Below are 11,071 nucleotides of genomic sequence, written 5' to 3' on the forward strand. Positions count from 1 at the left end.
GGGAGAAGGGTGCAACAATGAATGAATGGAATCCCAAAATCTCTGTAGATGTTCATTGAAATGAAAAATAAACAACCTAAATTTTAAAAAAAAATGCAGTTATTAAACTGTAGCACTTTTTAAGGTGGTAAACACACATGAAATAACTTAGTATATCTAAACTACTGAACAAAATATCACCTTAAGAATAAAGTTAAAAGCTTTAGAATGATATAAAATTCAAGAGCAAAATAACTGGTAATAAGGTTTGTGTGTTTTTTGTTGTTGTTATTGTTGTTTCAAAGAAAAAATTTAAAAAGTACTTTTGCTTTAAAGTAAAATGTCTGGTTGTACCAGAATATAAAGATAGTAAAAGCTAAATTAAAGGTGTGTAGTAAGTTGTAGAAGGCTTAAAGAAAAGTGAATTTTAATGTATGTATTTAGGAACAAAAAATAGAAAAGAATTGTGTTAAACCTCAAAAAATTCAGCCTAATTAAGATATCTATGCCGTTTCCTATATAAGTCTGTGAAAAGTTTTAATAAACGGGACTTGCTCAGAAAGCCTGTCTTGTCCCCATTTCTCGTGTCTCTTGTCCCTTCTCAATTCCCACTCTCCCTCCTTAGGTCCACGTTGAAGAACCCGTGGGCTGGGGCACCTGTGATATGCAGATGACACAATCTTGCTTGCTGAATGTGAAGAAAACCTGAAGAACTTGCTGCAAAAGGTCAAGGACTGAAGTCTTCAATATGGATTGAAGCATAACATCAAGAAGACAAAGATTCTTACACTAGGCCACCTGGCAACACTATAATAGATGGAGACGAGATTGAGGTTGTTAGCAATTACAGTTTGTTCAGATCCACAATCAACACTCTTAACACCAGCAGTCAGCAAATCAAAAGATGAATTGCATTGGGAAAATCTGCCATCATGGAACTCTCCAGAGTGCTGAAGAGAAACAATGTCAGTCTAGATACAAAAGTGTACCTGATACAGGCCATGGTCTTCTCAATTACTTGTTATCCTTCAAGAGTTGGACAATGACTAAGGATGACAGAAGAATAGATTCCTTTGAGGTGTGGTGCTAGAGAAGAGTCTTGAACATACCATGGACTGCTAAGAAAACAAATAGAGGAGAGGGTGACCAAGTGTCTCCTTGGAGGCTAGGATTCTGAAACTCTGCATCACTTACTTTGAGGCCACAAGAGATCATTCCTTGGAGAAGGACATTATGCTCAGAATGGTGGACAGACAGCACAGGAGAGGAAGACTTCAGATAAGATGGATTGATACAGAGACTGGGACAATGGGGGTTGGTGTGTCAGAATTAGTGAGACTGGCTCAGGCAGGGAAGGCTTCAGAACTACTGACTGACTTTAAGCCGAGCATGACTCTTATTGACCCTATGATCAAAAGGCCTGAAGCCCCTCTACAACTATCAACATTTATCAAAGTTCATAGAGTTTTCGAAGGCAAGTTTTTTACAAAGTGGAGGCCACTCCTGCCTGTGGAAAAGTCAGCTATAGGTCAGTTCCAACTCAACAGCACACAACAACAACATTATCTATTATTCCTGATTCCAGGCAACTATTAGTTAACAATCTTCTCTTTGTATTTGCCTAATCTATATATTTCAGGCCTGCCTTTAATTGTTTTTGGCGAAACATTCTTCTAGGTCATTTAACCCTGGTATGCCCACTTGCTATACAGAGGTAACTTGTGGTTGCTGTGAAGCCGAATGCTGTTACCCATAGTGGAAAGCGTTTGGTGAAGCTCCTCGATTAAAACAAGCTTGGAAGCAGGAGTGGCATCCACTTCCGCAGTAGATTGCCTCTGGACCAAATCCTATGAACCTGGAGAAAGGACAAAAGTTATACAGGAAGTGTCCAGGACTTCGTTCATAGGGTTACTATGAGTTGCCTGCAACTCGATGGCACTTAACAACAACAAAAACAACATATATGTCAGGTAAATAGAATGCTAAATTATATGTCCTTTTTATCTGATATTCATTCAGCACAGTATTTTCAAAGCTTATCAGTGAGATAGTATGTATCTGAATCTATATTTATCACTCTGTAGTATTCGATGGTATGCATATCAAGATGGCAGACTATACAGAAGGCAGTTCATAACTTCTGCACTGAAGACATGAGGAAATAAGGGTAACAGATAGGAATGATAATTTCCATCTCGTACTTTAAAAGAAAACACAAAGACACACTTCAAACACTGACTGAAGGAGATCTAATTGAAAATTAAATAAAGATAGCAACAAAATAGAATAATAAACAGCACAGTGTGACATGGGGACTAGGGTGCTCAGGAGTGTGGTGGCAGTAATAGCTACAACCACAGCAGTTGAAAAGGTTGTGAAATGGAATTGAAACATGGAGTAGAAAGAGCAAGAGAGCACAGAACCATAAACAATGACACGACTATTTTAAATAGTTATACCAGCAAGACGGTGACCAAGAACCAAAATATAACCTAGAGTTTAAAAAGTCTCAAGAATAGATTTGATGCATTGAACACTAATGAAATGAGTTGTGAGATAACATGAAAGATACCATCCATGAAGAAAGCAAAATATCATTACAAAGACCAGGAAGAAAGAAAGACCAAAATGGATGTTAAAAGTGACTAAAAACTGTATTAGAATGCATAAAGGCCAAAATAAAGGGGGAAAGTACTGAAATAAATTAAATGAACAGAAATTTACAAAGGGTATTTTGAGAAGACAATGCAAAGACCTATAACCAAATATTAAAGAATTAGTTACAAAATAAAAAGGAAAGAACATGTTCAGCATTTCTGAAGTTGAAAAACTGAAAAAAGAATTTAAGCCTCTAGTTTCAATAATAAAGTATTCAGTGACTAGGGATGATAAAAGAAGAATTGATGCCTTTGAGCTGTGATGTTGGAGAAGAGTGTTGAATATACCACGGACTGCTAAGAGAAAATATTCTTCCTAGAGAGGATTAAACCAGGCTGCTCCTTGGAGGCAAGGATTCTTAAGCTTTGTCTGACATACTTTGAACGTGTTGTAAAAAGTGACCAGTCCTTGGAGAGGGACGTCATGCTTTGGAGGGTGGAGGAGACCCTCTATGAGGCAGATTAATTTAGTGACTGGGGTAATTGGAGTAGGTGTGTCAGAGACAGTGAAATTGGCAAAGGATAGAACAGGGTTTAAGGTTGTACATAGGGTCACTATGAATCACAGGTGACTCGATGGCACATAACAAAAACAATAACAACAATGGGGAAAAGTAGCTCTCATGGCCTAGTGGCAAAAAGTTTCGCTTCAATCGAAGGGCATACGGTTCAAGGCCACTAGGTGCTCCACAAGCGAAGGTGGGCAGTGTCTTCCTGTGTGATTAACTGCCTCCGAAACCCTGCCTTGGAGGGTCAACTATGGGTCAGTTCTGACTCTATGGTACACAACAACAAAAACAACTATGGGAAAAATTTTGAATGATACAGAAAGCACAAATAGAAGATGGAAGGAACACATAGAGTTACTGTATTACAAAGACTTGATTGACACGGAACCATTTGTAGCATATGACTAAAAACTGATACTAATGGGGAAAGAAGTTCAAGTTTCACTGAAGGAATTGATGAAAAAATAAGACCCCAGAAATGGATGGAATATCAATTGCCATATTTCAACAAACAGATACAACCTGGAAGTTGTGTCCTTGACAAGAAATTAAGAAAACAGCTCCTGGCCAACTGTCTGGAAGAGATCTATGTGTTTCCATGCCCCCACCTCCCCCCTCGACATTGCGATCTAACAGAATATGAACAATATCAAAGAATATTACTTATATTGTTATTGTGATAGCAATGTGGTTATGTGTCATTGAGTCAAGTACAATTCATAGCAACTCTATGGACAACAGATATGAACTCTGTCCTATGCTTGCCCATCCTCATGATCTTTCAAAGAGTTCAACCCATTGCTGCAGTTAATATGTCAATCCATCTCACTAGGGGAGCATTCTTCTCTTCCAGTGACCTTTTATCTTTCCAGTCATGATGTCCCATTCCAAGAAACAGGCTCTCCAGCAACATATCCAATGTATGAGAGGTGAAGCTTTGCCATTTGTGCCTCCAAGGAGGATTCTAGCTGTGTTTTTTCCCCATGACATACCTGTTCACTCTTTTGACACTCAAAAATGGCTGCAATAGGGAACTGTCAGAAATTCAAGCTGGTTTAAGAAGAGGCAGTGGAACAAAGGATAGCTATCATTACTACTGTCAGATGGATATTGGCTGAAAGCAGTGTCTGAGTTTTATTGACTATACAAAGGCATTTGACAGTGAATCATAACATTGAGAAGAATAGGAATTCCATAACACTTAAATGTGCTTATGAAAAACATATATCTAGACCAATAAACTATTATCTAGACAGAATAAGGAAATATTGTATAGTTTAAAATCAGGTAAGGGGCTCCTTAGGGTTATATCCACTCTATACCTGTTCAATCTATATACTAGCAAATCCTTAAAGAAGCTGGCTTATCATTAACAACCTGCATCACACAGATGATACAACCTTACTTTCTGAAAGTGAAGAGAGCTTTAAACAAGTGCTAAAAAATAAAAAAACTACAGCCTCCAACCTGGGTTGTATCTCAATTTAAAAAAAAGGCAAAAATAATACCATTGAACCAAGAGGCAATATTATGGTAGGTGGGGAAAAGATTGAAGATGTCAACTATTTCATTTTACTGGGATCCACAATCAATATCCAAAAAGTAACAGCAGTTAAATCAGAAGACATGCTACATTGAGAAAATTTGATGGCAAAGCCCTTTGCAAAGTGCTAAAGAGCAAAGATACCAGTTTCAAGATAAAGGTGCTCCTGATCCGGACCATGATATTTTCAATTACTTTCTGTGGAACTGAAAGTTGGACAATGAATAAGAATGACAGAAGAAAACTTTATTCCTTTGAGTTATGGTGTTAGAGAAGAACACTGAATATTCCACAGACGGTCAAAAACCCCCAAACATAAAACAACTATGAGATATCGTCTCACCCCAGTCAGAATAGCAAAATTTAACAGAACAGCAAGCAACAAATTCTGGCGAGGTTGTGGAGAAACTGGAACCCTTATTCACTGTTGGTGGAAGTGTAAAATGGTGCAATCACTGTGGAAGGCAGTATGGCGCTTGTGCGGGGAGAAGGGTGCAACAATGAATGAATGGAATCCCAAAATCTCTGTAGATGTTCATTGAAATGAAAAATAAACAACCTAAGTTTAAAAAAAATAAAAGTTGCAAATAGAGATACCATTCAACCCAGCAATTCCACTACTGGGAATATACTCCAAAGAGACCATAACTGACATCCAAGCAGATATATGCACAACCATGTTTACTGCGGCTTTGTTCACAATAGCAAAGAGTTGTAAACAACCTAAGTGCCCATCAACAAACGAATGGATAGGGAAGCTGTGATATATTCACACAATGTAATACTACACCGCATTGAAGAACAAGGAACTCATGCAATATTATTCAAAATGGCAGACCCTGGAGGTCATTATGCTGAGAGAGGTATCTCAGCCACAAAAGGACAAATACTGCATGGTTCCACTGTTGTAAAAAAGGACAGACCTTGGGGTTGTGGGAAGACTGAGAAAGATCGGCTCAATAACGTATACTGCATGGAAACAGATGAGGGAGAAAACTGTTTAAAAGGCATATGTGAATAGGTATTTTTGTCATGACAGGAATCCAGAATAAATGCTGCATAGTTGAGTACACCTGGGGGAGTGTTTGTAAAACAATTAAAGAATTTTTCTTTTACTTTTCCAAGAGGCTAGTGTACTGGCGGGGGGGGGGGGGGGGAGGGGAGAAAACTTCACCAGTGAATGAATGGAAATCTAAAATCTATGCAAATTTTCATTGAAATGAATATTTTTTTTAGTAATTACACAAAGAAAAAACCCAAAAAACCCAAACCCCAAACAGTCCTATCTTGGAGGAAATGCAAACAGCATGCTCCTTAGAGGCAAGTGTGGTGAAACATCACATCTATTTTGAGCAGGTTTTCAGGAGAGGTCAATCCTTGGAAAAGGACAACATGCTGGGAAAGGTGGAGGGTCAGAGAAAGCGAGGAAGACCCTCAACAAGAATAAGTGACAACAGTGACTATAGCAATAGGCTTGAGTATATCAGAGATGTTAGGGATGAGTAAGCTTCAGATTTTTTGCTCATAGTGTGTGTATGAGTATATATGTGTGTGTGTATATATACATACACATTCATATATATGTATGTGTATATATACATACACATTCATATATATATGTATATATACATATACATTCATATATATGTATGTGTATATATACATATACATTCATATATACATATACATGTATGTGTACATATACATATACATTCATATATCTGTTACATATACATTCATATATCTGTATGTGTACATATACATATACAATCATATATCTGTATGCGTACATATACATATACATTCATATATCTGTATGCGTACATATACATATACATTCATATATCTGTATGCGTATATATACATATACATTCATATATCTGTATGTGTATTCATATATATATAAAATAAGCGAATTGATGGCACTTAATGACAACATACACATACCAAGATTTGCTTTTTCTTTTATCTCTTCATGCATATGTGGGTTGTTTCTACTACTTAGCTATTATAAACATTGCCAGAAAAAACTTTGGTGTATATGTATACTTTCAACTTTCTTGGAATTCCATATAGAAGTGGAATTTCTGAGTCACTTCTTGTTGTTCTTGTTGTCTATGAACAATAGATCTAAACCTTGTCCTATTTTGTGTCATCCTTATCATCCTTGACACATTAGAGCCCATTGCAGCAGTCACCATGTCAATGCACCTGGTCACGGGTCTTCCTTTCCTTTGCCAATGTTCTACCTTCCAAGCTTCATGTCCCTTTCCAAGGAATAGCCTCCTGGGAACATGCCCAAAGTATATTAGGCAAAGCCTCATCATCTTTGCCTCAAAAGAGCACTATTGCCCCACCCTTTCTAAGATATATTTGTTTGTTCTTTTGGAAGTCCATGAGATGTTGAGTGATCTTCTTTAACAATAGCACATAATCTGAAAAACCATGATCTGAATCAGATGCAGTTCAGTCCTCAAACGAGTATCATTACTCCTCAATAATTTGGATTTGGAGAGATAGCTAATGGCAAACTTTCCCAGTGTAATTTGTTTCCTGATTTCCTGAGTGAATCCAATTAAGATGAAGTTGTCAGAAAGTTCACAACTTAAGTCACTTGACAATTCTATATTTAACTTTTTGTGAAACCATAAAACTATTTTCCATAGTAGATATCTTCTTTTATATTCTCAGTGGTAATGGATAAGTGTTCCAGTGTCTCTGTGTACTTCATCATACTTATTGTTTTCCAAGTTTCTGATAATAGCTACCCTAGTGGATGTGTTGACAATCTTTTTTTTTCTTGATGTTGAGCTTCAATACATATTGAAGGCTGCAGTCTTTGACCCAATTGGCAACATCACAATAGACAGTGAAGAGATTATTATTAAGAGCTTCAGCTTGCTTGGCTCCTGAAGACCATGGATGAGATGGATTGACTCTGGGACTGGGGTAATGGGAGCAGGTGTGTTGGAGACAATGAAATTAGTTCAAGATAGAACAAGGTTCAGAGTTGTCCACAAGGTCCCTATGAGTCAGAATTGAGTCGATGGCATATAAGAACAGTTGGGGTGAGAGTATTTTAATCTGCATTTCTCTAATAGCTAACAACATTGAATATCTTTCCACTAGGCTGTTTGTTTCTTTCTTTAAGAGAGAGGTCTTTTTACTCATTTTTTTTTGTTTGGTTTTTGTTTTTATATAATTTTTATTGTGATTTTATCAAAAGTTTATAGAAAACTGGATTTTCATTCATTCATTATTGTACATTTCCTCCCTACTCCCTAGTTAGTTAACTTTTCCCTTTAAAAAAAAAATTGGTTTTTGCACAATTTCCTCTCCCTTTTCCTCACCCCAGTCCAACTTGCTATAAATCTCTTATTCTGGACTGTTGTTATGCAAATAATGCTTAATCATATATTCCTTTCAAACATTTCTTTCCCTCATATGTCCCAATGCAATGTTCATTACTTACCTTCTCTTGTCTTAGTTTTTATCAACCCCCAATGTCAGACCTGTTTTATAGCAGTGGCATTATGCAGCATTTGGCCCTTTATGACTGAGAAATATCACTCAGCATAATGCACTCCAGAGCTACCCATTTTGTATAATATTTTATGAGTTCCATGTTTCTCAGTGTTGCATAATATTCCATTGTGTGAATATAACACAGCTTCTCTATCCATCCATTTTTTGTTGGGCACTTGGGTTTGTTAACAATGCAGCAATAAACATGGGTTTGCATATATATGCTTGGGTGGAAGCTCTTGTTTCTTTCCCCCCCCAATTTTGTTGTGTGTACTGACAAATAGGATCCAACTGGTACAGGAGGAGACTGCCCCTCCTTCCTCAGCGGAGCATCTGGTAGATCAAAACCATGTGCGTTTGGGATTGGCAATGCAGCTTCATACCACTAGGCCACCAGAGCTCGCCAGTTCTTTAGGATATATTCCTAATAGGGCAATTGCTGGGTCAAATGGTATTTCTACTTCCAACTTTTTGAGAAAGCACTATACTGCCTTCCATAGTGAGTACACCATTTTACACACTCCCACCAGCAGTGAATAAAGGTTACAATTTCTCCACAACCTCACCAGCATTTGTTGTTTGTTGCTCTGTTGAACTTTGGGTTGTTTATCTTGTTGAGGTGCTGAAGTAGTCTATAATTCCTTATAAGACATGTAATTTCCAAATATTTTCCCCCCTAGTCTGTGGCTTTACTTTTTACCTTGTTGGAGAAGTTTTTTGATGTGCATAGGCATTTGATCCTTAGAAAGTCCCACTCATCTATTTTATTCTCTCCTTGTTGTAGGTTTTCAGGATGCTTGGATGACATCATATTATGAATTAGGGCTTTCACAGTTCTTCGAGCTTTTCTCTAAAGCAATTTATAGTCCTTAGTTTTACTCTTATGTTCTTGATCACTTTGAGTTAGGTTTTGGTATGGTGTGAGTTGTGGGTCTTGCTTGACTTTTCTGTGGAGAGTTTTTCAATTTTGCCAAACCCATTTGTTAAAGAGGCTTTCATTTTCCCACTTAACTGATTTGATCTCCTTTTCAAAAATCAGTTGACTATAAGAATTTCTTCCTAGGTCATCAGTACTATTCCACTGATTTATGTGTCTGTCACTCTACCAGTATCTTGCTGTCTTGGTCACCATGGCTGTGTAGTAGGATTTGAGATCAGGAAGTGAGATGCCTCCTGCCTTGCTTCTCCTTCTCCACAGTGCTTTGCTTATTTGGGATCTCTTTCCATTCTAGATGAAATTGGAAATTTCCTTTCCATCTCATTGAAGAATGGAATTGGTATTTATATTGGGACTGCACTGAACTGGTAGATTGCTTTAGGTAGAATTATTATTTTCACAACATCGAGTCTATGAGCACGGTACATTCTTCCCTTTCTCCAGGTCTCTTTCTGTTTCTTGAAATAATAGTTTATATTTTTAATAGATCCTTTGCATTTCTAGTTAGATTTACTCCTGAGTATTTAATCATGTGGTTAGATATTGTGATCTATATTGTTTGTCTTAGCTCCATTTTTATATTATCTTTGTAGAGAAATCAAATTGTTTTTATAAAGGAAAATAAGCAGGAAGTTAAGGAGGTGAACAGAAGATATTAGAGGGCAGCACAGGAAGACAAAGCAAAGTATTACAATGAAATATGAAAAGAGCTAGAGTTAATAAATCAAAAGGGCCAAACTTGCTCTGCATCTCTTAAGTTGAAAGAACTGAAGAACAAATTTAAGCCTTGAGCTGAAATATTGAATGAAACAGTAAGTGTCAAAAGAAGATGGAAGGAGAATACACAATCACTATACCAAAAAGAATTGGCTGACAGAGAAGGATTTCAAGAAACAGCTTATGATCTAGGAGCAATAATGAGGGGAGACTGAGGCATCCCTGGATTATAGGTCCTTCTGTTTCAGGATTTTTGCCTCTGCAACAGCAAGGCCTTCCCAGAGACCAAACAAGACTAGAGATTTTAGTATAAAGAACTTCATGCAGAGGAAGAACTTTCTTAGTTCTCTGTAAGACAAGGTTGACTTAAGAACCTCTGCATTCTAGCTACTTCAGTTGACAGCCCTAATTTCCCACCACACCAGAGACAAAGGAAGACACTAAATTGCAGGAGAAAAGGTGAGGGGAGGGGATGCTCTGTTCTGAGAGCAAGCACTTTCCATTGCTTGTGGAGAGAAGGAACTGAGGTGTCCCTGGGGTTATAGGTTCCTCTATCTGAGGATCCTTGTCTCTGTGGCTGTTGGCCCATGCTAGGGACCAAACAGGACAAGAGACTTTAGTCCACAGAACATTTAGCAGAGAAAAGAATTTTCATAGTTCTCTGTGTGAGAGAGAGGACTGACTTGAGATTCCCTCCACACAAGCTCCTTGAGCTGGCAGTCTTGATCTCTAATATCTTGCCAATCCAAAGCAAAGGAAGACATTAAGATCCAAAAGGAAAAGTACATGAGAAACTGGTCTCACACCACTCAGGAACTTCATACATAAAGGAAGCCTAGAAAGTTGGTGTCAGTTGATCTTGCTGGGAACTCCATCAATGCAAGATTCCTACAGGGCTGCAATGCAGAAGAGAGAGAACCTCCAGAACTTTAGGAAAGGCAAGTGTTCCAAGAAAGGACTTACAATGGTGTGAGTAGCTCACCCCATAGACAGAACATTTTAACTTGGCACTTAATTAGTAACATCATAAAAAAAGAATAGAAAATAGAGGTGAAGAGATGGAAAACAGAATTAGTGAAGTAGAAGATAGAATTGCCACCACAGATATAACTGAGAAAAAAGCAGAAGCAAAGAAGAAGGAAACAGAAGAAAACTTAAGAATAATGTGGGATACCATTAAAAGAAATAACATCTGCATCATTGG

The sequence above is a fragment of the Elephantulus edwardii genome, unplaced genomic scaffold (genome assembly GCF_000299155.1).
Source record: "Elephantulus edwardii isolate Elephantulus edwardi_28Jun2011 unplaced genomic scaffold, EleEdw1.0 scaffold00172, whole genome shotgun sequence".
NCBI lineage: Eukaryota > Metazoa > Chordata > Mammalia > Macroscelidea > Macroscelididae > Elephantulus > Elephantulus edwardii.